Raw genomic sequence first — 26,542 nt, forward strand, 5'->3', positions numbered from 1 at the left:
GAAACGTGTCGCCTGTCGAATGAATCGCATTTCTTGTTACACCAGGTCGATGGCTGGGTCATTACACGCCGTCGTCCAGGCGAATAGCTGCACGAAACATCCACTGCGCCACAGATGCAGGCTGGTGAGGGTAGAATTATGCTATAGGGTACAGTGAGTTGCGCTTCCATCGGATGTGTGGTGGTAGTCGAAGGCATCAAGACAGTTGTGAATTACATGAAAATTATTGCAATCTGCCTGCTTTGCTTCATGCTTGAAGTCTCCTGCTAAGATGATGATATCTTCCAGCAGATCCAAGTTGCATGGCCAGAATCGTGCTACCATGGTTTGAGGGGCATTTAGTGAACTAACACTGATGTCTTGGTCAGCAAATGCCCCTAATCTGTATCTACTGGAACACACATCAGACGCCAGCTGCGTGCCAGTTAACCACCATCCCGTACTTTGCGGGAATTGCTACACCTGTGCGTAGACATCTGATGCCACATACATAAGAAATTCAGTCAAGGATTTGTAAAATACATGCCAAGCAGAATCTCTGTTTACTGTGTTTGAAAAGCAGAACAACACGCTATTAAACAGGTGGTCATGTTGTTTTGGCTCATCGGCGTATAAACCCTTCCATTCGACTCCACATATAGGCACACGACACAAAATCTCATATCCGTTAGGAAAGGAGCGATTTAGCGAAGGAGTAACACCCTCTTAGACAACTGCCTGAACCTACTCCATGGGCTTTCACCGCGAACAATGCCATAAGACGTTTACATTTAAATTTTACCTCATCTGTTCGGCTTGAATTCGACATCAGTGGATGTTTCTCTGGCAACTTCTGCCAAAGGAATCAGACTGGCTATCTGGCTTCAATACTGCCCTAGATACAGATGGAAGTATGTCAAAAATGGCTCTGAGCACTATGGGACTTAACTTCTGAGGTCATCAGTCGCCCAGAACTTAGAACTAATTAAACCTAACTAACCGAAGGACATCACACACATCCATACCCGAGGCAGGATTCGAACATGCGACCGTAGCGGTCGCTCGGCTCCAGACTGTAGCGCCTAGAACCGCACGGCCACTACGGCCGGCGGAAGTATGTCCATCTGCAGCTTATGGTCGTCTAAGCCTGATCGCAGAGTTTTTTTTATATATTCCACGTGTAAGGTTACAGTTGTCACAGCTCGCCCAGTTACCGATAATGACTGCGGTCTTATTACAATATGGGTGGGATAAATCTGGTAGTTCAACAAAACTTCAGCGTGCCTACGTATTCTTGCCGTCTGCTTCGCCCTTTACATTATTATCAGGCATGAAGTGTCGATCGGTATTTATTGATTTTATTTATGTATTTAGCCGGGCAAGACCAGGGCCACCAGGCCCTCTCTCAAATATATCCAGACATTGTACATATTTAGCATTGTAATCACTACGATAAGCGTATGCTATACTCTACATAGTATCCAACATTGCGACACTGTTAGTAATTTATATGGTGCAAAAACAAAAGTGACTGTTTGCATTTGTTCACGAGTGGAGACCAGTTACACGGAGACCAGTTTTAAGTATGAGGGCTAGTATTAATGGACACGAGAGAAGACGTGGAAGAGGGAGGGAGGGAGATGTGATGAAACTCAATATTATTGAGGTAAGGGGAAAGTGAGGCGGTTGGTCGAGAAATTAAAATACAAAGAACCGTAAATGGGAGAACTGGCAGAATTTAATGTCGGACAGCGGGAAAACTGGTCATAGGCGTAAACTCCTTGGGAATCGGCATCAGCGTGTAGGAGTTTCAGCTTCTTCGTAAAAACGACATAGCATTTAATAACGCGCAGAGTGGCTGAGTATAGTGTTTCAGATGCGGACGACAGTAACGGAGAAAGAGTTGGCGACACTAGGACACTAGATAAATGAGATTTTGTATTTCGATTATGATGAGATAACGAATATTTAATCTCTGATGCAAGGTATTGGGGTGCTTGTGCACTGAGGAGCCGATGAAGTAAACTTAGTGCTATGTAGATGATTAAGGATTGTTTCCAAATTTACCGTAAAAACCTTATGCCATGGCTGCAATGACAATTGAAGCATGGAAAAGCCACATCAGTACATCACCACTAAATTAAATGACCCTCACAACAAGAATGATTTCTTCCTTCACATAAACAAAGAATTACTCCCATTCTCTCGCTGTTTTGTTCTCGGGTATGACGACATGAAATTATAGCTAACTTATTAAATTAAAAACGTTAAGGCGTATCTTCTGTATATATGCTGTAGAGAACTGATGAGCATTTGCAAAACTATTTGCTAAATCATTTCTCTGGCACCTTGTACGCGCAGCCTTGTTACCAAAGTAGACTACGTGTAGTGTCTACACTCATGCTCATAAATTAAGGATCATTGCAGAATGTGGTGCCACATAACGTGGCATTACACAAAACTGGCGCTAATAGCATAAGCACATAGGGAACACACAAGACACAGATCTGTAAGTCTACGGAATTAGTGGTAAGTTTCGAAAACCGGCCCGAAACACGTGTGCTACAAAACGCCACTGTTTCCTGCGCATGTACCCCCGACATCGATATGGGATAGGACCACCGTGCACACCTACACAGCCCGCACAACGTATTGGCATACTCTGGATCAGGTGGTCGAACAGCTGCTGGGGTATCGCTTCCTATTCTTGCACCAGCGCCTGTCGTAGGGGTTTGGAGACATGCAGCGATACGTCGACCGTGAGCATCCCAGACATGATCAATGGGGTTTAGGTCTGGAGAACAGGCAGGCCACTCCATTCGCCTGATATGTTCTGTTTGAAGGTACTCCTCCACGATGGCAGCTCGGTGGGGCCGTGCGTTATCATCCATCAGGAGGAACGTGGGACCCACTGCGCCCCTGAAAAGGCGGACATACTGGTGCAAAATGACGTCCCGATACACCTGACCTGTTACAGTTCCTCTGTGAAAGACGTATAGGGGTGTACGTGCACCAATCATAATCCCACCCCACGCCACCAAACCACGACCTCCATACAGATCCCTTTCAAGGACATTAAGGGGTTGGTACCTGGTTCCTAGTTCACGCCACATGAAAACCCGGTGAGAATCACGGCTCAGACATAACCTGGGACCACTGTTCCAATAACCATGTACTGTGTTATTCACACCAGGCTTTACGGGCTCTCCTGTCACCAGGGGTTAGTGGAATGCAACTTGCAGGTCTCCGGGAGAATAAACCACGTCTGTTAAGTCGTGTGTAGACTGTGTGTCGGGAGGCAACAGTTCCAGTGCCCGAGGCAGGATTCTAACCTGCGACCGTAGCGGTCGCGCGGCTCCAGACTGAAGCGCCTAGAACCGCTCGGCCACCAACGGCCGGCGACCCTGCTCAAACAACTTGCTTTGTAACACCATCACAGCAGACAAGGAAATGAATCTTCGAGAATCGTCGGCAACAGTATGTACACGCGCACAAACAGTGATGCTACGTGCGATTTACATATGGAAGTCCAATGCGACTTTTAACCGAACTACATAGCCAACATGCTTAGCTCGCGTCTCGTAGACGTTGCCCAAATGGTTTCTCCTCAGTTGGTCGCGAGCTCTAACGCTTGTGTAATAAACAGTGCATAGTAATGTGGCAAGTGGTTAGGTTTAAATGCTATGTATAACAACAATCGTAAAATGTTAGGATGCCAACTAATTTTGCTTTATCTGCCCAATCGCAAAATTAGTAAAACGATTTCCAGAGTCAGTCTGTCGTTAATATTCATAACAAGGTTCCCGGTCATTATCATTAGTTTCCGAGCACAGCAAAACCACAAAATGCTTCACATGATTTTAGAATCCACATGAGATCGCACAAATATTATGTTTTCCGAGGCAACTTCAGCAACAATTTCCGTCTTTGCGAGGAGTTGCACTTCACACACTTGTTCGCATGCTGCAACCTAGAAAACCGATCGTAGACTGCCTCGTGCGTTGTTATGTTAATCCAAGGCAGTTTTTTAACGAACTGTTCCGTCTTTAATTCATGTGTTAACTCCTCGGAAACCGATCGTAGACTAGTAGTGAGCTATCTCAGCGGCTTTGCGTCTGCTCTCATGGCACACTTGTGACTGCTCCATCCTTTCCATCAATAAACACTGACAGCAACTAAAATCTGTAATTATCATTTCCCGATAAATTGAGTGATACTGAAATTACTATTAATAAGTTCTCAGTACAAATACCGTCCTCAGCACGATTGGAGCTGTGTATTACGATTTGAACTGTAAATATAAATAATAGAAGATTCGCTTCTTGGCGCCCAGCGTGGTAGGTGGATCCCCACTGTCTGTCTCTGTGTTCCAGCGCGATACTTTGCTCTTGCTCGCTCTGGCGTTCTCACGCTATGCGAATATCTGGCGCGTCCTTCGATGAGTCTGCTTCGTGATCCTCGTTACTCGCTAGCCTCCCGTAACCAAATCTTCATATACGGTGCATTAAAACATGGCAACAAAAGAGCGGTGTGGCATAAATGCCACAACTTACCTAGCTCTTACCGTACAGCGTCAACCTTGATCACTGCCGTTTTTCACATGCAGAACAGTTTGTGAAAGACGAAAGTTACATTAAAGCTGTGTTCAGATATTTAAACTTCTGAGGCAATAAACAGAAGTAACAAATACTTAAAGGTTGTGCAAATGCATATTTTTTGGCCAGCTGCTGTAGGAAAAATGTTCTTCAGGTTATCAAATGAATAAACACTTATTCTGATGCAACATTTCGACGATTATCTGGAAACCATTTACAGAATATTCGATATCCTTGGCCAACTCATTCTCTACGTCTGACGACGACGACGAAACAAACTTAGAACTTCAGTTTCTTGGATTGAAGCGGGACGAAGGAGAAAACCGGTAGTAACTGTGCCTGAAATGACTGGCAGTGCCGGTACAGAGAAACTGCAGGTCGTAGGGGGCCGGACACAGCATTTAACATCAGTCCTGCACATTAAGAGCTTTGCCACCTCCGCCACGGAGCCACCGCGCTCGACGAGGAAAGCAAATACCTCACTTGCTATTATATCCCGTCAGAGGGAAGTAGCGAAGCTCAGGTTCACCAAATTAATCATGTACTGGCGTATCAAGGCATTGAGGCAACCGTTACAAGAAATCTTATTCAACAGATACACTACCGCTCTACAAAATGCAACGAATGTACCACAAAAATTGGAAAATTGAAAAACTCCCAATATATCCACTTATCCATTTACATAACGTGCTTTTAAACATTAGCAACATTACTTCAAGCAGCCATGACCGCTCAACAGCACCGAAAAAAATAATTTTTTTTTCCTTGGCGGAGTTATAAAAGTTCGAATAACAAAGTCGTAAATATCCGATGGTTGGGAGCGATTACACAGAGTACACAATTTCCGATAATCCTTCCTCCTTTTGTATTATAAAGCCGAAGATTTATCAGTGCCCATCCATACTGTTGCTCCTCTCTTTTCTCCCAACCAACCGATGCAATATTTTCATATTTACGCAGGCATTAGTGTCAGCTCGCCTGTGTTCCCTAAACCGATCTAGTACTATAAATAAGCTTCCACCGAAATGGTCTCACTTCCGTAGAAAGAACGTTCCGGACGTGTTTAACTCCTGTTTTTCTTTTTGTGTTGCGCGGGTCGCTTAGGAAATCATTTTCATGTAGTCTATTGATACTGAATTCTCGTTAACTCTTCTTCATATACTGCAAAGCTGATTGAATTTGTTTCTCTTTTCAGAATACAATAACCTATTTAAGGTTTTATCAGTCAATAAAGTACTACACTTATATGTATTTCAATTTCTGTATCATTGGTAACAAGCTTCACATGCGTGCTGAATAACTACAAATCATCACCAATACATTTTTAATAGTCACCATAAATTGTGTTCCGGAAGCCTGTTACATAAGTAGGAGTTTTTATTTTGAACGGAGTTGTGATGTCGCAAACGTACTGTTTCTGCACGCTGAGCGAACTAACATGTAAAATTAAGCATTCCACTCGGCCTATGTCTTGAGAGAGACGACTACACTACCTAGAGGAAAAGGTGTAAATATGGACAACCTGTTTTGTTTGTGACTTCAACGTTTTTTCTTTCGGATCGTTCTGAATATTTCGCCTTAAGTAACAATTATATGAAGCAAAAATTATTAATATCAAAGATGTATGTTCGAAAATGAAAATTCGCAGAAAGCTCATAAAATAGCACTAAAATCGAGTGCAAATATATGCCTCACCCAAAAAGTCATAAAAATCTTTTACAATGTTTTACTAGGGCTGTATGGAACATCACAAAACAGTGAACTAGTGTACAAAGAGCAGGTTGTTTAAGCATTTTAACTGGATATCGAATCAAAAATTATTTGCAGAAGGCGCAAACTTAAATGGCCCCGACGCAATCTAAGTATGCCCACATTTGGCACGTGACGTTTAACCCACACTTCTCCGAAAGGGTCTTGAAACAACTTTTCACCCCCAACGGTGCAGGTTGCATCGCTGAAGTCTGGTGTAGCCCCTTCGTTGATATCCAGATCATTCTCACTGTTCACAAAAATATGGTCGCAAGGATCTGACGAGGAATATGATTTTTGGATGGAATTTTCTTTTTCTGAAGGCCTTTGGTTTCTCCACTCCTGCCCTGAAGCCAGTCTCTCGTACCGGAACTACATTTGAAGTCCCCATGGAATATTGCGGTGTTTAAATGACGGCCCATGATTACACCAACCCCATCAAAACCAGATGGTCCTTATCACATACAACCATAAGACTGGGTGGACAAAAGACGTGTCTCTTAAAGTAGCTTAAGATCCCGCTTTCCGGATATCACTGTGAAACTAGTTTAAACCAACCATACGTACGATGAAAACAAAATGTTTTAACATGCCTACGAAAGGTCTGCAAGTCTCTGAACAAATACCAGATTCGGACAATAACCGACGTTGCATTCATACTACTAGAGAGTAAGTTTCCAGCTGTTCACCGGGCTCTTCTATCAGAAAGTGGTAACGTCTACTGTCCTGGCCACCAGTCCGCAGCACCTCCCTCCCTCTCTCACTCTGGGCAGGAATGCCCAGATTTATTTACCTGTGCCCTTTTTTACACCTTCTCTTCTTCTGTTAAGTTGGTTATTGTTACATGTGCACCAATTAAATAATATGACTGGATTGTGCAACGTTTAGGGACAAATCAGAAGTTGTAAAATAATATTTCCGGGCCGCATCTGTTTGTTCCTTCTTGGGAGTGCTGAGGACGCCAGAGAAAGATGTTTCCTTCAGCCTGAGTGTAATGGCAGTCCTTCCCTAACTGTCTTATACGGGTCGTGGATAGTCGTCTGAGTATACCAAGCCAGCTCAGGGTCGAGTGACTTCCCCATGGCAGTCGAAGTGTTGGCGTGAGCAGGAAATTGTCATTGAAAATACCTACATTGCACTTCTGGTTGAATAATTTCGTGCAGCGCTCTGGATCTTCGGGGAATCAATGAGTCGGCCAACAGCCCTCGTAGGTATAGGTGGTCTCTTGTGCCCTGTGGGGCGGAGGTAATGTTGCAAAGTGTGTTACTGAAGTCAGTAGTTGGTGATCGTAAGCGATTCAATCCAGATTCTTTCCATGTAAGGAAAGGCTACAAGAAGTCAGTTAACGCAAGACAACGTGTAATTCTGCTGCGCGAGTGTTGCCACTAAAGCCGTCCTCTTGCGGGACGTGAAAACGCACGTGGACGAGGAACTGATGACGTCACAGAGTGGAATTCCACCTCCCACTACATCGCGCGGCGTGAAATAAAGAATTTGGATGTCAGATTTTTGTCTCGCGGAGAGGAATGTCGCTAACTAGACGAGACATCGTTTTACGTCACAAGCAGAGCATAAGAGCCGCAATATTGTACAGCGTTAAACGTTGTATTTGGTGGGTGTTCTTTCTCAGGGAGTACGTGGTATGATTATAAGCTTTTTAATAGCATCAACAAGTTGAGGATCTCTCGAAAACGCGTCGTTTTAGCTACGATTTGCTATAACGAAGTGACAGGAAGCAACATAGCGGTAGGTAAAGGTTTCCTGTACTTGATGTTTTTAGAGTCATAACTTGTGTACTACCGAAGTACACCGTTTCAGTGCATCGGCACAATGATGAGATATCGAAAGCGCATATCTCTGATAAAAGCTGCGTACTAAATATTAAATAATGTTTTAAGACAGAGTCTTTAGACATTACATGCCATACAGGGAGGTCCCGCTGCTATGTCGAAGCTGTAGCAGAGCTGATAGCGTCAGGAGCTGTGAAGAGAATGGTAGCAAATTCACGTCCATCTCCTTCGAAATTTCTTTTTTCACCTTTTTTCCTAAAATATTCCGGGTCTTACTATTTAATAGATGTATTATCCGAAAAGTCGATGTTATTTATAATAAATGTATTTCTGCAGTTCTTCTGGCAAACACCAACGACTCGAATGTTCCTCCAGTGGCCAGAAATCTTTACGTGACTGTCATTTCACAATTTTAATTGGAGACAGAAAATGGAATGAAAAGTGAATTGAGTTAAACTACGCTCTTCTTCGACAGTCGCTGAGATAACGCTGCTATTTTACGCACGTCCATTTTCCTAAAGAATTTTGCGATCCAAATAAAGCTGAGAACGCACGCTGGAAAGCGCTGAGTGCGCAAATCACGTTGACCAACTCGCCACATGCGCCGAAGGTGGAGTGTCTCGCGAGTTCGGATTTCCCATCCGCGTCCACGTCATCGTTAGCTGCGTCTCGTGCGAGGACGGCTTAAGTGGGCCCGGCAGGCGGAGCCCTTGCGTCAGATCGCGCAGCCTGTAGCTAACTGGACGGCGGTGGTTTTCTCTTTTTGTTTCTTTTTCAGTGAGTGAGGCGGACTTGCCGAGGTTTTCATAGAAGCCAACAGATTATATTCGTTACGGTGGATTTTGAGAGTGATGTTTTGTGTGTCTTTTTTCTTGTTGACGTTGGCAGGTATTCCTCCTTTATTGTTATGGAGATTATTGACAAAACTTGTTAGGACACGTGCAGGAACTATGGTGCACATTTTCCAGTCCACTTGTCGGATCTCTTAATCTTTTTAAAAGAAGTTCGATTGAAACAGAAGCGAGTCTTCCGACCCTTATAAACACTGCAGAGAAAAAGAAACTGGTACACCTGCTTAATAACGAGCACGCAGAACAGCCACAACACGACGTGGTATGGACTCGACTAAAGTCTGAAGTAGTGCTGGAGGGAACTGACACCATGAATCCTGCAAGGCTGTCCATAAATCCGTGAGAGTACGAGGGAGTGTCGATCTCTTCTGAACAGGACGTTCCAAGGCATCCCAGATATACTCAATAACGTTCGTGTGTGGGGAGTTTGGTAGCCAGCGGAAGTGTTTAATGAGATGAGTGTTCTGGAGCCACTCTGTAGCAATTCTGAGCGCGTGGGTTGTCGCATTGTCTTGCTGGAATTGCCAAAGACCGTCGGAATGCACAATGGACATGAATGGATGCAGGTGTTCAGAAAGGATGATTACGTACGTGCCACCTGTCAGAGTCGTATCTAGACGTATCAGGGGTCCCATATCAATCCAACTGCACACGCCTCACATCATTACAGAGCCTCCACCGTCTTGAACAGTCCCCTGCTGACATGCAGGATCCATGGATTCATGATGTTGTCTCCATACCCGCAGACGTGCATCTACTCGATACAATTTGAAACGAGACTCGTCCGACCAGGGAACATGTTTTCAGTAATCAACAGTCCAGTGTCGGTGTTGACGGGCGAGGCGTAAAGCTTTATATCGTACAGTCATCAAGGGTACACGAGAGGGCAGACTCCGAAAACACATATCAGACAAAGAAAATCCCTGACCCCGCCGGGAATCGAACCCGGGACCCCGTGCGCGGGAAGCGAGAACGCTACTGCACGACCACGAGCTGCGGACACTAACGCACAATAAGGATCTCTCAGAGCACGGACAGTTGAAGTTTTCTTGGAAACTTAAGGTACTGCACGCATGGCGTGGCCTGCTCGCTCTTCCGATTTGCATCCCATAGAACATGTCTGGGATGCACTAGGGAGACGAGTTGCATTATGTCAGAATCACCAAACACTCTCCAAAACTTGCCTCGACACGAGATCGATTACATCATTCACAGTATACCTTGTCGTTGTCAGGCCTGTACTGCTGCCAGAGGTGGTCACACCCCATACTGAGCACATTAAGGATTGACGGAAAGTGAGTGAGTGTGTGTGTGTGTGTGTGTGTGTGTGTGTGTGTGTGTGTGTGTGTGTGTGTGTGCGTGTGTGTGTGTGTGTGTGTGTGTGTGTGTGTGTGTGTGTGTGTGTGTGCGCGCGCGCGCGTGTGTGTGTGTGCGTGTGCGTGTGTGTGCGTGTGCGTGCGCGTGTGCAAATCCGTTAAGTTGGGGGAAAAAACCGATCACTTGTCTCACGTTATATGTGTTGCAGTTGTTTAGGTAATGTATTCTTTACACTGTTTCTATTTTATATGATCTGTTTAAATACTTTTTTGGCAAAATAATGCAATCTTGCAAAATTTCCGTTTGTTGCCTTAGTTTTGAACACCTGTGTAGTTTTGAAAGGACTGCATACGGTATGTAAGTTAACTTTGTTCAATGTGACAACCAGTTTTCCCGGTCACCTATCTACTTGCCCGACATCTCTCATTACAATCATCCGCCACATACTGTCTTACTAATGCAGTAGGTGATCCTAGACTAGTGTTACAGCAATAAATACCTTAGTATATAATCAGAGATTTTAACTACATTAGAGATTTTAACTGCATTAGAGATTTTAACTACATTTACATTCTCTGTGGGATCATCTAGTGCACATTGGACTTCTTGACGTCTTACTTTCCCCAAATAGATGCGCGTAACAGCATTTATTTCCTTTGTAAGATATGATTTGTAGACCGCAACTGTTTTCTCGTTTTGTACACCAGGGAGAAACACTTTCTCCAGCCTCGAGGTAACGGACCGGTGTGTATATAATACCGCTGAATGGGTAGTGAAAAATGAAATGTCGTGTGTCTACGGCCTCCCGTCGGGTAGACCGGTCACCTGGTTCAAGTCTTTTGAGTTGACGCCACTTCGGCGACTTGCGTGTCGATGGAGATGATATGATATGATGATGAAGACAAAACACAACACCTAGTCCCTGAACGGAGAAAATCTCCGAACCAGCCGGGAATGGAAGCCGGACCCTTTTCCACACAGCATGCGGCCGCGCTGACCACTCAGCTATCGAGGCGGACAATGGGTAGTCGTATGGGCGTAACACATCGGCTCCAGATCGAGCGACCCCCTCTCGATGGTTGTCTTTCTTTTCCAACACCCTTTCCACAAAACCTACTAAATATCCACAAAGCACCCGCTTACAAAAGCGCCAACTGTGGCAGACGGAGATGGCCAGTCATAATATCTGCATTTTGCTCTTGATCCTGATTGACTGGAGGCCTAAATCTCAAATAAACTGCCGGAAAAAAATTGTTACACCTCGAAAGACGACGTCGATTTTGATCTGATGACAGAATATGCCACATGGGGGAAAGGGGATGTACCGATGAAAGGTTTCAACGTCGTCCGCCCACACACAGCGTAGTGGCACAACTACCGGAGTGCCATATATGTGTACCCTTTAATAAAGAATGCTCACAGCCAGAAAGTCTCTGTGTGGTAAAAACCGTTTGAACCAAGCAGGCAACTTTGCCACGGAGACGCACTCGCGCTTCTTACAGCCAAATGAACGAGTCTGAAAGGCGTTGAATTGTGGCCTTCCGCGTGGTGGTGTTGGTCCTTTCGGAGAACTGACGCACAAGTTGGGCTTGCTGCGTCAGTTGTGCAACGACGCTGGTGTGAGTGGTCACGTGAACATTCTCGCTCCCGGAGACGAGGTTCTCGACGACCACGCAGTTCAGACGCCCACCAGCATCGTCGTATTGTAAGGGAGCAGTGGCAAAGCGTACAGCTGCCACAGCACTGACAAGAGGGCTTGTGGGTGCAGACGCGTCAACACCAACTGTTGCAAACCCGTTATTACCAGTGGGGCTCCGGGCACGCACACTTGAAGTCAGTTTTCCACTCACGCCGTACCATCGGCATGCACGGCTCGACTGGTTCCGTCAGAGGATCAATTGGCAAATGGAACGGCGCGCCATTGTCTTCAGCGATGTAAGCAGATTCTGCTAGCACGTAGGTGATGGTCGTTTCTGCGTAAGAAGTAGATAGACCTGGTGAGCGCTGCCTCGTAGAGCGCATTCGTCCAAGACACACTGGCCCGTACCATGCTTTGCGGTCTGGAGAACTAGCGTTCACCATTTGTGTTTTTGGAGGAGACGCTAACCCGTGGTCGGTACGTATAGGAAGTTAATAGACCTGTTCTTTTGTTCTTTTTGAAACAGGAATTTGGTACGTTCTTCCAACAGGGTGTTCGTCCACACACGGGTTGTGAAACTCTACGTGCTCTGCAAAAAGTGAAGCGACGTCCCTGGCCAGCACTATCTCTGGAGTCTTCTCCAATCGGACACGCGTGGGTTCAAATGGCTCTGAGCACTATGGGACTTAACATATATGGTCATCAGTCCCCTAGAACTTAGAACTACTTAAACCTAACTAACCTAAGGACATCACACAACACCCAGTCATCACGAGGAAGAGAAAATCCATGACCCCGCCGGGAATCGAACCCGGGAACCCGGGCGCGGAAAGCGAGAACGCTACCGCACGACCACGAGCTGCGGACGGACGCGCGTGGGATATGATGGGATGATGAGGGACTTGGACGACTCATCAACGAAGAACTCTTACAGAACTACATGAACAGGTCGAGCAGGCGTGGCGTGACCTATCGCAGGACAGTAGTCGCCAACAGTAGGCTCGACTGGATGCCAGCGTGGCCGCCTGCGTGGCCGCCCGTTGAGGCTACACCACATACTAATATGACTGATCCAGCATGGGTAGATACCTGTTACCACAGACCAACTAGTGCTATCGAACTGTAAACGTAATCATTTCGTGTATTACATACGCAGTGTTGCACCAATAAATCTTGAGTGAATTGGAAAGTATGCACTAATTTCTTCTGGCAGTGTAGTTGCGTGCAGCGGACTGGAGCTCGTAAAATAGAGAGGTCGGCCGACATTCCTCTTCGTGTGTAGAATCTGTGTGCTGCCTGGGGTGGAGCTGGTGTTCGTTGCACTTCACAAATCGGGAGGTGGGTGAGCGTCTCGTGATGAACCGGGTTACTTGTTGCAATTCGAAAATTTGTGAGGCTCGTAAATGCGTTTCCCTAGCGGGTGAGGACTTCGGGTTTAGACATTCCGGTTATCTAGCGGAATGTTGCCGTTTAGCAACTGTGTATACGCTTAACAGGCAGAGACTACCACAACTTATATACTTACATGGATAACCTGCAGCCGTCTAGAACGAAATTAGAACTGTATTAATACCGTCAGCTGCTAACGGGCGTCGATATATATCAACGGGGTCATGGCCATTGTTGCCAGAACTATATACTTATATGAATATGGTGTCTGTTCTTTCGGAAAAGCCCGGCCATGACCACCTTCTTCTGTGTGGATGCACACATATTCCACGAACTCTTACGGGACTTGGTAAGAATGTCTTTCACGAGTAATGTGTACTATGAATGTAGTACGTGGACATACAAGGTGAAAATGTGGGTCCCGCGGGAGGCGTGCGCGAGATAGTCACTGCAGTCGCGCTATCCTCTGTGCCTTCGGTGGCTCAGATGGATAGAGCGTCTGCCATGTAAGCAGGAGATCCCGGGATCGAGTCCCGGTCGAGGCACACATTTTCACCTGTCCCCGTTGATATATATCAACGCCCGTTAGTAGCTGACGGTGTTAATACAATTCTAATTTGACCACAACTTAAGTCGCTGGGCCGCGTGACTAGCTGGACGGTGGTGCTTAGTGAACGAGACGGAATTGGCGAGGTTTTCACTGAAGCCGATTAATAACATTCGTTCACGTGGAAATGTAAGTGAGGTGTCTTTATCTGTCACAGAGATTATAGGTGGGAGTAGATGGAAGCCTGTTGGAGGCAGTGTATGAATTACAAGCGAAGTAAGTTTTGCAGTGCAGCGGTCGGCTCTCTGAATTTTTCTGACACTATTTGGACCGCTAAAGGGCGTTAATTAATTATTGACTTTGCAGCAGTGAAAAGCTTAATCCTGTCTCGCGGGTAAAATCGAGACTGGCGATCCTTATCTGAACTGATTTAATGTGTGTAGTGGTGCAGAATATTAATACTGTTCCGCTAATTAACACTCCTGGCTGTCTGTTGGCAGTACGTCGCGTAATTTGCTAGCGCGCGCGCAACGCGTCCAGAGCGCGGGTATGATTCGCGCGATGCTACGGAAGATGCGAAACACTTACCTAAGTAACATTTCAAATTTAATGGTTTTCGATCCTCACTCTTCACTTCATACGGAAATTTTATTATTTGAATGTGCCACAGATTCTAATGTTGGTGAAAGCAACGTCCGTAAATGGTTTAAATGGCCCTAAGAACTATGGGAATGAACATCAGAGGTCATCAGTCTCCCAGGCTTAGAACTAAATGGTTCAAATGGCTCTGAGCACTATGGGACTTAACATCTTAGGTCATCAGTCCCCTAGAACTTAGAACTACTTAAACCTAACTAACCTAAGGACATCTATGCCCGAGGCAGGATTCGAACCTGCGACAGTAGCAGCAGCGCGGTTCCGGACTGAAGCGTCTAGAACTGCTCGGCCACAGCGGCCGGCGCAAAGTCCGTAAAGCCATGTCCAATTACACTGATTGTGCAACGAACATCTTACCACACTTCTCAAAGAGAGAAAGCAACGCTTGCTGAAAGTGATAGGTTACGTTGAAGATTATGTACACTTCAAGTTTACGGTAAAGCCACTGCCACGACTGCGAACGTTTCACTGCCTTTCAGCTGAGAGTGCCTGGCGGCTGTGAGACGGCGGCGGGCCGCGCGTTTTGTAGGCTGCGCGCCGAGCCAGCAACGAGGCGGCTCCAGAAGGAAATCCGTGTTGACTCTCGCGGCTGCGGCTCGGCTCGGCTTTGCTCAGACACACTCCCGCTGCGTGTCAACAGCCTCTCCCGAGCAGCAGCCGTCGCATCTACGCCGCTGACTCTTCCTGGCTTACACAGCGGGCAAGGTGTCCATTTGGCAACCGTTACGGCGGAATTGTATCAACGTCCTTTGTGTTACCACAGATGACGATGATTCCCTTTGTTCCGTGTAAGCATTACACGCGAGATACCTAGTTCCTCTCACCGTCCTGAGGGAAAACCAGAGTGTTCTGTTAGATTTGATCAACCTGCAGTTTTCTGTAGGTTTTCCCTGCACAGACAGCAGCACGCAGGTCGTAGATCTCTTTTCTTGAGGCTGCAATAAAATGTTAGCGATGAACAGACGTTATGTAATTAAATGATTAGTTCACTCTTTTTGTAAGAGATGCCGCTAGTATTTATTTTCGCAAAACATGAGGAACTGCTGGTAACAGACATTCTTCACTGCGTTTTGCGTACCACATTATTAAAATATTTACAATCTTTATCATGTGAGACCAGTAACTGATTATATACTACGGATTTTTAAACTGTTCTAGACTCATTACTCCGGCACAAAATTAAGATCTAACCAGCGCCACCAGGGAACCCGGTCTAGGCGAGGCCATGAAGACGCCCGAAGAGTCCTTGCCTTTTCCTTCAGCTTTTGTTCTTAATTTTGCGTGTAATTCTGACTTGCGAAATAAGCAGGAGGTAGCTTGCTATTTACAGATACCTATTCTATAATGTTAAGTGAGTTTAATGCACCATTATTAAAATACTAATGAACGATAGTTAACATTTTGGCGCACAGCCTCCGAATGTTTTAGCCAACCACACGGATAGACTACCCATTCCTGCGGTGTTTCCCACGACAAAGGTACCATCTGCTACTGGTACCTCACACCACTGATTACGTGACATGCAGAATGCTGTAACTCTTGCCGCTCCGAGGAAAGAGTCTTTGAATTATGCACGATCCTGCTAAAGCCAGGTATATCCGGAGGGATAGCGTCCTTCGCACCTAAGCGAAGGTCGTGGTTTCGTGTCGAGCTACGAGCAGGGAAATGCGTTTGAGATGTGCCATGTTGTGCGTACCCTCCAAAGAGGCAAAAAATGATAACATAACCGCTCATCCATTGCAAAAAACTAATAGCACGTGAGGGCAGATATTCGACAGATTTACTGGAAGAATGCAAGGAACTGTAGCTCACTCATGGAGAACGTAGCTTTCAAATGTTCAAATGCGTGTGAATTCCTAAGGGACCAAACAGATTAGGTCATCGGTCTCTAGACTTACACACTAATTAAACTGACTTATGCTAAGAACAACACACACACCCATGCTCGAGGGAGGACTCGAACCTCTGGCGGGAGGGGCCGCGCAGTCCACACATGGCGCCTCAAACCTCACGGCCACTCCGCGCGGCGACGTAGCTGTCAAACTCCTCGTTCCGCCGATATTTACGCGTTACTTGCCACTCTGACATCCGTGCCGCTGATCACTGGTGCAGAAAACAGAGGACCTGGAGAATAACAACGTATTTCGTCTCAGAATCGTGCAGTAAGCGCGTATGCGTCACGGTGATCCTCATCCAACTTCAGTCGCCGAGCCCGCAAATGAGGCTCTCTGCATTACGTGTCGTATACTGTTAACATTTCTGTGACCACACTGGCCTTTTTTTTTTACTTTTCCTCTTCAGGGCCGTGTCACCAGTGCCGAGCTCTGAGTAACACATTTCTCTTGCTATCACACTAAATTTTGCCTCTTTTGCAAGAACACAGTGGGGTTCACACAACTGAACTTCACTAACATGTGGTTGCAGCTGCGACAGAATCCTGAATTATAGTCTACTATTAAACACGCAACTGAGGAAGAGACATGTAAATAGCTAGTAAAACACTTCATTGTCGGTGTACAAATGAACATGTAGGGTTAATCTCTTCATTTATTATTTCGCTCACCCACAAAATTTCTTCCTTCAGTAGCTATCGATAAGGCTCAAGAAATTATTCCATTGGATACAATCTGCAGTTACTTCTATTGCGACACCTCTGAAAGTTTCACATATTAAATCACTCCGTCTTCAGACCACAAGTAGCCCATCGGGACCATCCCACCGCCGTGTCATCCTCAGATGAGGATGCGTATACGAGGGGCGTGTGGTCAGCACACCACTCTCCCGGTCGTTACGATGGTTTTCTTTGACCGAAGTCGCTACTATTCGGTCGAGTAGCTTCTCAGTTGGCATCACGAGGCCGAGTGCACCCCGAAAAATGGCAACAGCACATGGCGGCCCGGATGGTCACCCGTCCAAGTGCCGACCACGCCCGACAGCGCTTAACTTCGGTGCCTTCTCATATTAACCACATGCCAAAATAGTTTCACCAGCTCCCTTTGTGAGCTAAATCTTGAACAGTTTAAAAATTTGATGAATGTTATGAATAACTCAATAAAGCCCGTATTGTTTGCACATGGTCAGAAGTGTGCTACATGAAACGAGTTTTCTCGAGATTTAAAATAGATATAGAACTCCTCCCTAGTTTTAATAGATGTTAGCTATATTTCAGACGCAGCAATGTATGATCTAATGTGTACAAAACGTAAATTCATAGAGACTTTATTTTTCGTCGCAAACTATTCGAATTTCGTGTGGTGGGATACGTAATTCCGAAATATTACAATAATTACAACCAGTAACGACAAGATAAGCAGTTAATCAAGAAGTTGGTAATTCAGGCTATAAGAAACGAAACAATCTCATTTTTTCACCATAGTTACTATAAAGCCGTTGCAGAGCAGCGTGTGTGACAACGCGCGCGCCCCCATGTGTTCTGCCAGTGCAGCGCTTCGGCCGCCTGCCACGTGTTCGCCGCGGGCACATTCTTCAAGCCATATGCTGGCCTTTAAATGTTCAAATGTGTGTGAAATCTTATGGGACTTAACTGCTGAGGTCATCAGTCCCTAAGCTTACACACTACTTAACCTAAATTATCCTAAGGACAAATACACACACCCATGCCCAAGGGAGGACTCGAACCTCCGCCGGGACCAGCCGTGCTGGCCTTCGCAAACTAGTTCACTCGCGTTCTTCCAGTGCTCGTATTTCATTCTATTGGGAGCAGTGGCGAACTTTATGAATGCCCCCCAGGGTACCAGTGGGTACGAAACCATAGCAACTTCGGTCGCGTCAATAAAAAAATCAACACACGGTGTGCGATGATTCGTTATCAGTGCAACACAGGCGGTAAGCGTGGTGCGGAGACGACGCCAGATCTGCCGCGCGTCGCGACTGCAGCAGGCGGGCAGGCACGGCCTGGCTCTGGGCGCGATCGATGGCGACCGCGCGGCGCCCCAACAGATGACCCCGGCCGGCGGGCGGCACGCGGCACCAAACTCCCACGCACCGCCCCACCTGCCGTCCACTGTGCGTGCCGCCGCCACCGCCCACGCTGCACACCCACATACACGCACCGGTCTAATCGGGTTATTACCACGTCCCGGAGCTGTTATACTGGTATTAACCTGAATACACATAGTACGAGTGTTTTACCTGCTTTCGTTCCCCATCTAATGGACGAACCTCCAATACCTCACTAACGTCACGGAATTGGAAGGCAGGGTGGTTCAAACCCCGCTGTCAACTATCAGGCCAAGTTGAGAGGGAGTGTAGAGCAGAGACTCTTCACGAACCTACCACAACGCATGCTTAACTGACTGGATCCATGTCCAGCTTACTGACAAAGAGAGGGTGAGCAAATAAAAGGCAATTTATACATGCAGACTGAAGCAACGAATGAAAACTTGTACTAAGACCGGGATTGGAACCCGGGTCTCCTGCTCACTAAGCCACCATAGCACAGAGATTTTGCCCAGCTGCAAGGGCTATCCTAACACGCCTCACTCCTTAATCCAAAACCCCAGTCACACCTCAGCCCACTTGGTATCCCACAGCATTGCAGAGACACTCCAGCTGCGTTGGAAAAGCAAATCAGCACCGAAGGAAACGTGGTATCCCCTCTGAACCCAATGCAAAGGCGCTTTTAATCAAATGAAACTACATATTATATAGTTTCGGAGACCTTTTCAAGTCTCAGACATTTATAATGTATATCTGCAGGATACCCCGCTTCGTTAGTTGCTAATGAGCTATTCCAGTAGATTTGGAGAGCCTCTGCAACGCTGTTCGAGTTTAGTGGGGATATCAAATCGCCTGAGAAGTGACTGGGTTCAAAATGGTTCAAATGGCTCTGAGGACTATGCGACTTAACATCTGAGGTCATCAGTTGCCTAGAACTTAGAACTACTTAAACCTAACTAACCTAAGGACATCACACACATCCATGCCTGAGACAGGATTCGAACCTGCGACCGTAGCGGTCGCTCGGTTCCACACTGCAGCGCCTAGAACCGCACGGCAACTCCGGCCGGCGACTTGATTGGGAATTTGGACTGAGGAGGGAGGTGTGCTAGTGTAGTCCGTGTGCCCGCATCTCGTGGTCGTGCGGTAGCGTTCTCGCTTCCCACGCCCGGGTTCCCGGGTTCGATTCCCGGCGGGGTCAGGGATTTTCTCTGCCTCGTGATGGCTGGGTGTTGTGTGATGTCCTTAGGTTAGTTAGGTTTAAGTAGTTCTAAGTTCTAGGGGACTGATGACCATAGATGTTAAGTCCCATAGTGCTCAGAGCCATTTGAACCATTTTTTTGTAGTCCGTGCAGCTGAGCACAGCCACTACGCTTGGGTAGGTCAATGGGTACCGCATCTGGACAGTGCGCGTGCGACCCAGGTTCGAATCCCAGCCTTGGTACAAGTTTTCATTCGTCACTTCAGTCTGTGTACATACACCACAGATGTTTGAGATTTGAAACCGTCTCTGGAGCTATATAGTTTCATTTAACAGCAAGATAATTCACATTTCCAATTGCAAATTCGGATTTTCCTTAAAATTACGAATCGGCTGACGTAAGTCACGGGTTGATTTGATTATTATTTCAGAACTCTGTGGAATTAATTTTTAAATTAATGGAACCAACCAGTTTTCCTGTGTAATGGTTCTTTATTTACGTGACCATTACGGCACTCCAACCCCAGTTCTCGATACCAGTATATCTGCGAAGTAACAGATATATTTTTGTGACAATATTCACATTTGGTTTTATTAATGTATAGGTACTCCGATGTATCGATATGTTACAGTGATATGGTTCTTGTGTGTATTTATCTCTATGAGACTGTCATAATCTTTGACTTTCTTGTAACCGTTTTGGCGCGAATGTGCACAGAGCAGTCTTCGTTCCACTTTGCAGAAGTTAAGTTGTTATTTCGCTTTGTAAAAGAACAGTCAAGTCTTGTGTTTGGTTAAAGTGGAAATTAAATATATGAAGATTGATACAAAACAGTTTTCTTGATGATGTGACAATTAAGAAGAAGTATATGTGAATTTACAAGAAGTTTAATACAAATGTGGATCGTGAACACCAAGTCAAAAATTATTTCTACCATACCATTGTTCTGATCTGGGATTGTTTGATCATTAAGAATTTCCTGAAAACGCATTTGTTAGGTCTTCAAATATCGCTAAAATACAGATCTGGACCTTCTAGCAGTCAAAGTGGAATCCCCCTAGAATCAACAAGATGAGCCATAACAACTTCGACGAAATCTACGCGGGAATCCATTCCACGTAAGTGCCAAAATTAATGACTTTTTTACAGTGACTTCATTATTTCCATTCTGACGATACCATCCACAGTCAGTAACTTTGTTGTTGCCCGATAAAGCGAACATATGCTGCGTGAGCAACATTGGTAATCTGATTTCTAACCTACTTTGCAAGTGGTGGTATTGTTAGACCTGGCAATTAGAGGCTGCCGTAGGATTCCCTAGTTAGAGGGTCGTCTTGCAGGAGGAGCAATTTTCCTAAACAAGGGTTTAGTTGTTCATGAAACAGTTAGTTTGAAATTCAAGCCACAGGTAGCTGGCGGCAGATGGACACTACACCATCCAGCCCTTAGCTGAATTGCCTCCAATCTAGAAGCCCAAACGTCTGAGCCATGAGGCCTGACTTCGCTTCCCGGAACAAACCGTAACTGCCACCCTGCTTAGGTTCATTATGCGATCGTCGATCGCCTTCCTACTGGTGGACGCCTGCTGTGGTGCGGTGTTCACGGAAACAAACGTGTCGAGACAGGAGCTCGCGATCTCTGCGGACCGTCGTTCTCGACTGGAGCACGTCATTATCCTCACTAGCGCGGGAGTTGCCGCCATTTCCACGTCTGTGTGCGTGCCTCCTTCACTTGTTAGCAACCATCTTTGGCTCTAAGCACTATGGGACTTAATATCTGAGGTCATCAATCCCATGGACTAAGTACTACTTAAACCTAACTAACAGAAGGACATCCGAGGCAGGATTCGAACCTGCGACCGCAGCAGCAGCGCAGTTCCGGACTGGAGCGTCTACAACCGCTCGGCCACAGCGGCCGGTAGCACCCATCGACCGCGCCACTCGGCTTACTGCAGCTTTGATCGTTGAAGTATTTCCGTTGTTGTTTCATAGTGATGCAACCGTTACATCCCAAAGGGCAGGCGTGAGAAAGCTAAGCATGCATGCGCTATACGTAATTTGTGTGGCTGCTAACTGTGTTTCAGTCATCCCCGTTTTTCCGGCATACCAATCATTGTAAGCTAACTCACTCACTCACTCACTCACTCACTCACTCGATCTTTCTTTCAACAGGAGCTCGACGAGTCATCCAAACACTTTTTATGTTTTAGTTACTTGTTTTATTTGTCTTTCCTTACAGCAAGACATTTTCATACCGGACTTGATTTAATTATCGCTGGGGCAACAGTTTTTATATTGTAATAAGCTATTTCGCATTCGAATGTGTTTTTGAAACAATATATTCACATTTTTACCAGAGCTGTCTGCCTTACGGTCTGTGCAAGTCCCCCATTGCTCCTGTACGTGTCCTTTTTAGCTGTCAGAAACGCCTCTAGACGAAACGGAGTCCTATGCAGCCACCGCCAAGCCAAAAGCAAATTAGCACGTGTGACCCTGTCTTCCAGCTAAATGGGAATCACGGGACACACACTTCAATGACTCAAATCACGATCACCACATTTAATCAGCAAAAATAACATTATGTACAAAAATGTTCAAATGTGTGTGAATTCCTAAGGGACCAAACTGCTGAGGTCAACGGTCCCTAGACTTACACACTACTTAAAGTAACTTAAACTGAATTATGCTAAGAACAAGACACACACCCATGCCCGAGGGAGGATTCGAACCTCCGGCGGGAGTGGCCCATTATGTGCAGGTGTCATCATTTTAATCATGATTACTACAGAGTCTAAAGGTAGAATGAAGCGCGCTTCTTTGTAATCCTGGCATCAGTTTGGCGAGCATTACTTATGTATACAGAAAATGGAAGTGTGTATGCACCTTCAACACACAATCGTTATGGAATAGAAAATCAACCAGAATTGAGAAGGCATCAATTTGCTGTCATTTATTCTAATCATTGGAGACATATGCGTTGAGTTGCAGTTCGTTCTGGCGGTGGTTTCTTACAGAAACTGTGTTGCCACACCAAAACTGGCAACGCGAATCGATACCACAGACACTAGCGAGGGCTCACGGCAATCCGCTAACGACGTGTAGGAGTCGCTGCTGCAAACCACGCCTCTCTTGTCAGCATAGCAGCGTCCTCGCGCTGAGGTCAGTATAGTGTCGAGATAGCGAGAGCTCTGCCCCAGTTCCAGATTTCAGCTACAGCGGTCAACATCAACGTCTAGGACCAACCATTTGTTAAAGTTTCTGATGGACTTACTCATTTAAATGTGGAACATTGTACTGCAAGAGAACAGTTTGTTAGTTGGTGCATCTAATGATGTTTTGCTAGTCCGCGACAGCTGTAACTTACCCAGCACTCCTGTGGCAAATAACTGTGTCACAATTAAGTAAATCTTTTATTCATATCTGTAACAGAGTTAACTAATATTTCATGTCTTCCAGTTTTGATGAGCCTTCTCTCAGATCAATCGGAGAATACAAAGTTGTGGCCGGTCGAAAGCAGTTTCGCCTGGTCACGACACTGGCTTCCATACGAAATAATACAGGATTCACTATTTACACCATAAATACAAAACATACAAACTCAGCCAGCTCCTACATAGTCTGCATATCACAACTTATCTATCAGTGGACGACAGTTTCACATAACTGTCGTGGTTGAGTACTGAATAGTTTCATATCTGTACACGCTCCAAAATTTGACTAAGTCCAGAGACTAGAATCTTCTCCCGGATGTAGCTCATCTCGACTGTGTAACGTCGTACTACTGACGACTAATAATTCCAATGGCCATAACCAAGGAGGACTCAGTCTACAATCGTCTCCATGTTTCGCCAGTTTTATCATCATCTACGAGTTGGTATCCACACACCCATTTTTTACCTTAATTTTGAAGCACAATCATGCCGTAACTGTAGCACGACATCCATACAATAGACGCATCAGCAGGAGTACACACTAGCTATGGAATCTGTATCACTAAAACGATATCCCGGAATCCGGTAGCAGCTGCAGCACAGGGGCATCAAAAAATCGTTTTTAGTATTTCGCCTAATTATTGACCGAATTTACAATGCTGTCATAATCTACTCATTAAAAGGTATAATCTTACGTTAAAAGCTTATCACAACAAGACAACCGCTGCAGTTAGACACAGTGTGTTCGTCTTGAGGCTACGTAACTGACGGCGTGCCAATACTTTGTCTTTCATTCATCCAGTATTTGAGAATGAGCGCGCTTAGCGACTTCCGGCGAACTTCAAGCATAATTTCAAAAGTCTAACTAACTTTTTCTCGCTTAGACTGTTAAAGGCAAATACTTAACGTACTAACTCATTCGTAAAGTAATCAGACGTCTGAAGCTCTTCCACCCATGTGAATTCGATTCCGTGAAGAATCGGGGGTTTACTGGTAGTTTCATATTACAAGTACTGAACACGACTGCTCCCTTGAGAACGAGCTGCGAACGCCCTTATGATTTCCTGTCCGTGGATGTGAATACTGTCACAGTTATCAGTAAGAAAACTGGTTTGGTACAGCTTCACCCGTTATAAAGTTCTGTGCAGTGTGGAAGTATTTTCATCTGTGAATGACTAGTACAATTGTAAAACTTGAGCCGCGCGGAATTAGCCGAGCGGTCTAAAGCGCTGCTGTCATGGACTGTGCGGCTGGTCCCGACGGAGGTTCGAGTCCTCCCTCGGGCATGGGTGTGTGTGTGTGTGTGTGTGTGTGTGTGTGTGTGTGTGTGTGTGTGTGTGTGTGTGTGTTTGTCCTTAGGATAATTTAGGTTAAGTAGTGTGTAAGCTTAGGGACTGATGACCTTAGCAGTTAAGTCCCATAAGATTTCACACATTTTTTGTAAAACTTGAAACTACTTTCTCTATTGACACCTTTGTCTCGCACAACTGTGTTTACACCCACACTTCCTCCATTACTAAACGAAGTATTCCATGCATCTTCCTGGCAGATAAGAAGTATTTAGCAGACCGGGACACGAAGAGCCTTTCCATTTGTCCGCCACTGTTCCTATCGACTGGGCTAACCACGTGCGACTCACGACTCGTCCTTAGAACTTTACTTACTCTGGTACATCTCCACTACCTTCCAGACTTCGCACACGCTCTCCGGCTTATGTCGTGGGTTTAGCACTGCCAGAAAAAGAATGTTTTTTGCTTCCTGTATAGGCATTCCTTCTTTTACTAAACTTGTGCCAGGAAGCCATTTTTTTTATACAGCACCTGTTCATAATTTACCCGATCGACCTATCTGACCCTCGACGTTCTTCTGTAACGCAACACTTCAAAATCTCCGAAACTCTCCTAGACCGTTCTCTTCCATATGAGGGTACACACCAGATAAACACCTGCACAAAGGGTTTCGTAACACTTAAATTGCCTTTCGGTGTTACAAAAGTCTTCGTTTTCGGAAACCCTTCTTTTGGTATCGCCGGTACTCACAGAGAAGTGACAAAAGTCATGTGACACCTCATAATATAATGTTGGACTCCCTTTTGCCCGGCAAGGACTGAACAAATCGTCGGAACTCCCCTGTGGAAATATTCAGCCATGCTGCCTCTATAACCGTCCATAATTATGAAAGTGCCGCCGGTGTACGATTCTGTTCATGAACTGACCTCTCGATCATGTTCCACAAATGTTAGACGGTGTTCACGTTGGCCTAAAGAGTGGACGGATACTTTGCTCGAACTGTCCAGAGCGTTCTTCAAACCAAACTCCAACAATTGTGGTCCGGTGGCATATTTGGGAACATGAAGTCCACGAATGGCTGTAAATGTCTTCAAGTAGCAGAACATAACCATTTCCAGTCAATGATTCGTTCAGATGGAACAGAGAACCTTGTCTACTTCATGTACACACAGCTCATACCACTATGGAGCCAACACCAGATTGCACACTGCCTTGTTGACAACTTGGATCTACGGCTTTGTGGGGTCTGCGACGCACTCTGACCTTACCATCAACTCTTACCAACTGAAATCGGGACTCATCTGAGCACGTCACGTTTTTCCAGTCATCTAGGGTCCAACCGATATGGTTATGAGCTCCGCAGAGGTATTGCAGGTGATGTCGTGCTGTTGGGAAAGGCATCCGGATCGGTCGTCCTGCTGTCATAGCACAGTAAAGCGAAATTTCACCGTTCTTTCCTAACGAATACCTTCGTCGTACGTTCAAGATTGATTTCTGCGGTTATTTCATGCAGTGTTGCTTGTCTGTTACTACCGACAACTATACGCAAACGCCGCGGCTCTAGGTCGTTAAATGAAGGCCGTCGGTCACTGCGTTGGCATTGGTGAGAGGCAATACCTGAAAATTGGTATTCTCGTCGCACTTTTGAAACCGTGGATCTCGCAATATTGAATTCCGTCGTGATTTCCGAAATGGAATGTCACATGCATCTAGTTCCTAGTACTATTCGACGTTGAAAGTCTTAATTCCCGTCGTGCGGCCATAACAGGATCGGAAACCTTTTCACATGAATCACCTGGCTGCAAATGACAGCTCCCCAAAGCACTGTCTTTTTTTTCTTTTTCTTTTTCTTTTTTTTTTTTTTTTTACCTTGTACAACCGGCCGGAGTGGCCGAGAGATTCTAGGCGCTTCAGTCTGGAACCGCGCGACCGCTACGATCGCAGATTCGAATCCTGCCTCGGGCATGGATGTGTGTGACGTCCTTAGGTTGGTTAGGTTTAAGTAGTTCTAAGTTATAGGGGACTGATGACCTCAGATGTTCAAATGTGTGTGAAATCTTATGGGACTTAACTGCCAAGGTCATCAGTTCCTAAGCTTACACGCTACTTAACCTAAATTATCCTAAGGACAAACACACACAACCATGC

General features: G+C 45.7%; 1 protein-coding gene and 1 non-coding gene across 2 annotated transcripts in view; one reads left to right on the forward strand and one right to left on the reverse strand.

Annotated features, from left to right (window-relative positions):
- LOC124599784 (syndecan-like) overlaps window positions 1–26,542 on the reverse strand; it is a 245,753-nt gene that overhangs the window by 196,262 nt on the left and 22,949 nt on the right. The gene's annotated exons all lie outside the window — the stretch shown is intronic.
- On the forward strand, window positions 13,780–13,854 carry Trnat-ugu. The gene has a single exon. It is a non-coding gene; the product is annotated as a tRNA-Thr (tRNA).

This window comes from Schistocerca americana, chromosome 1 (assembly GCF_021461395.2).
Source record: "Schistocerca americana isolate TAMUIC-IGC-003095 chromosome 1, iqSchAmer2.1, whole genome shotgun sequence".
In the NCBI taxonomy this organism is placed as follows: Eukaryota; Metazoa; Arthropoda; class Insecta; order Orthoptera; family Acrididae; genus Schistocerca; species Schistocerca americana.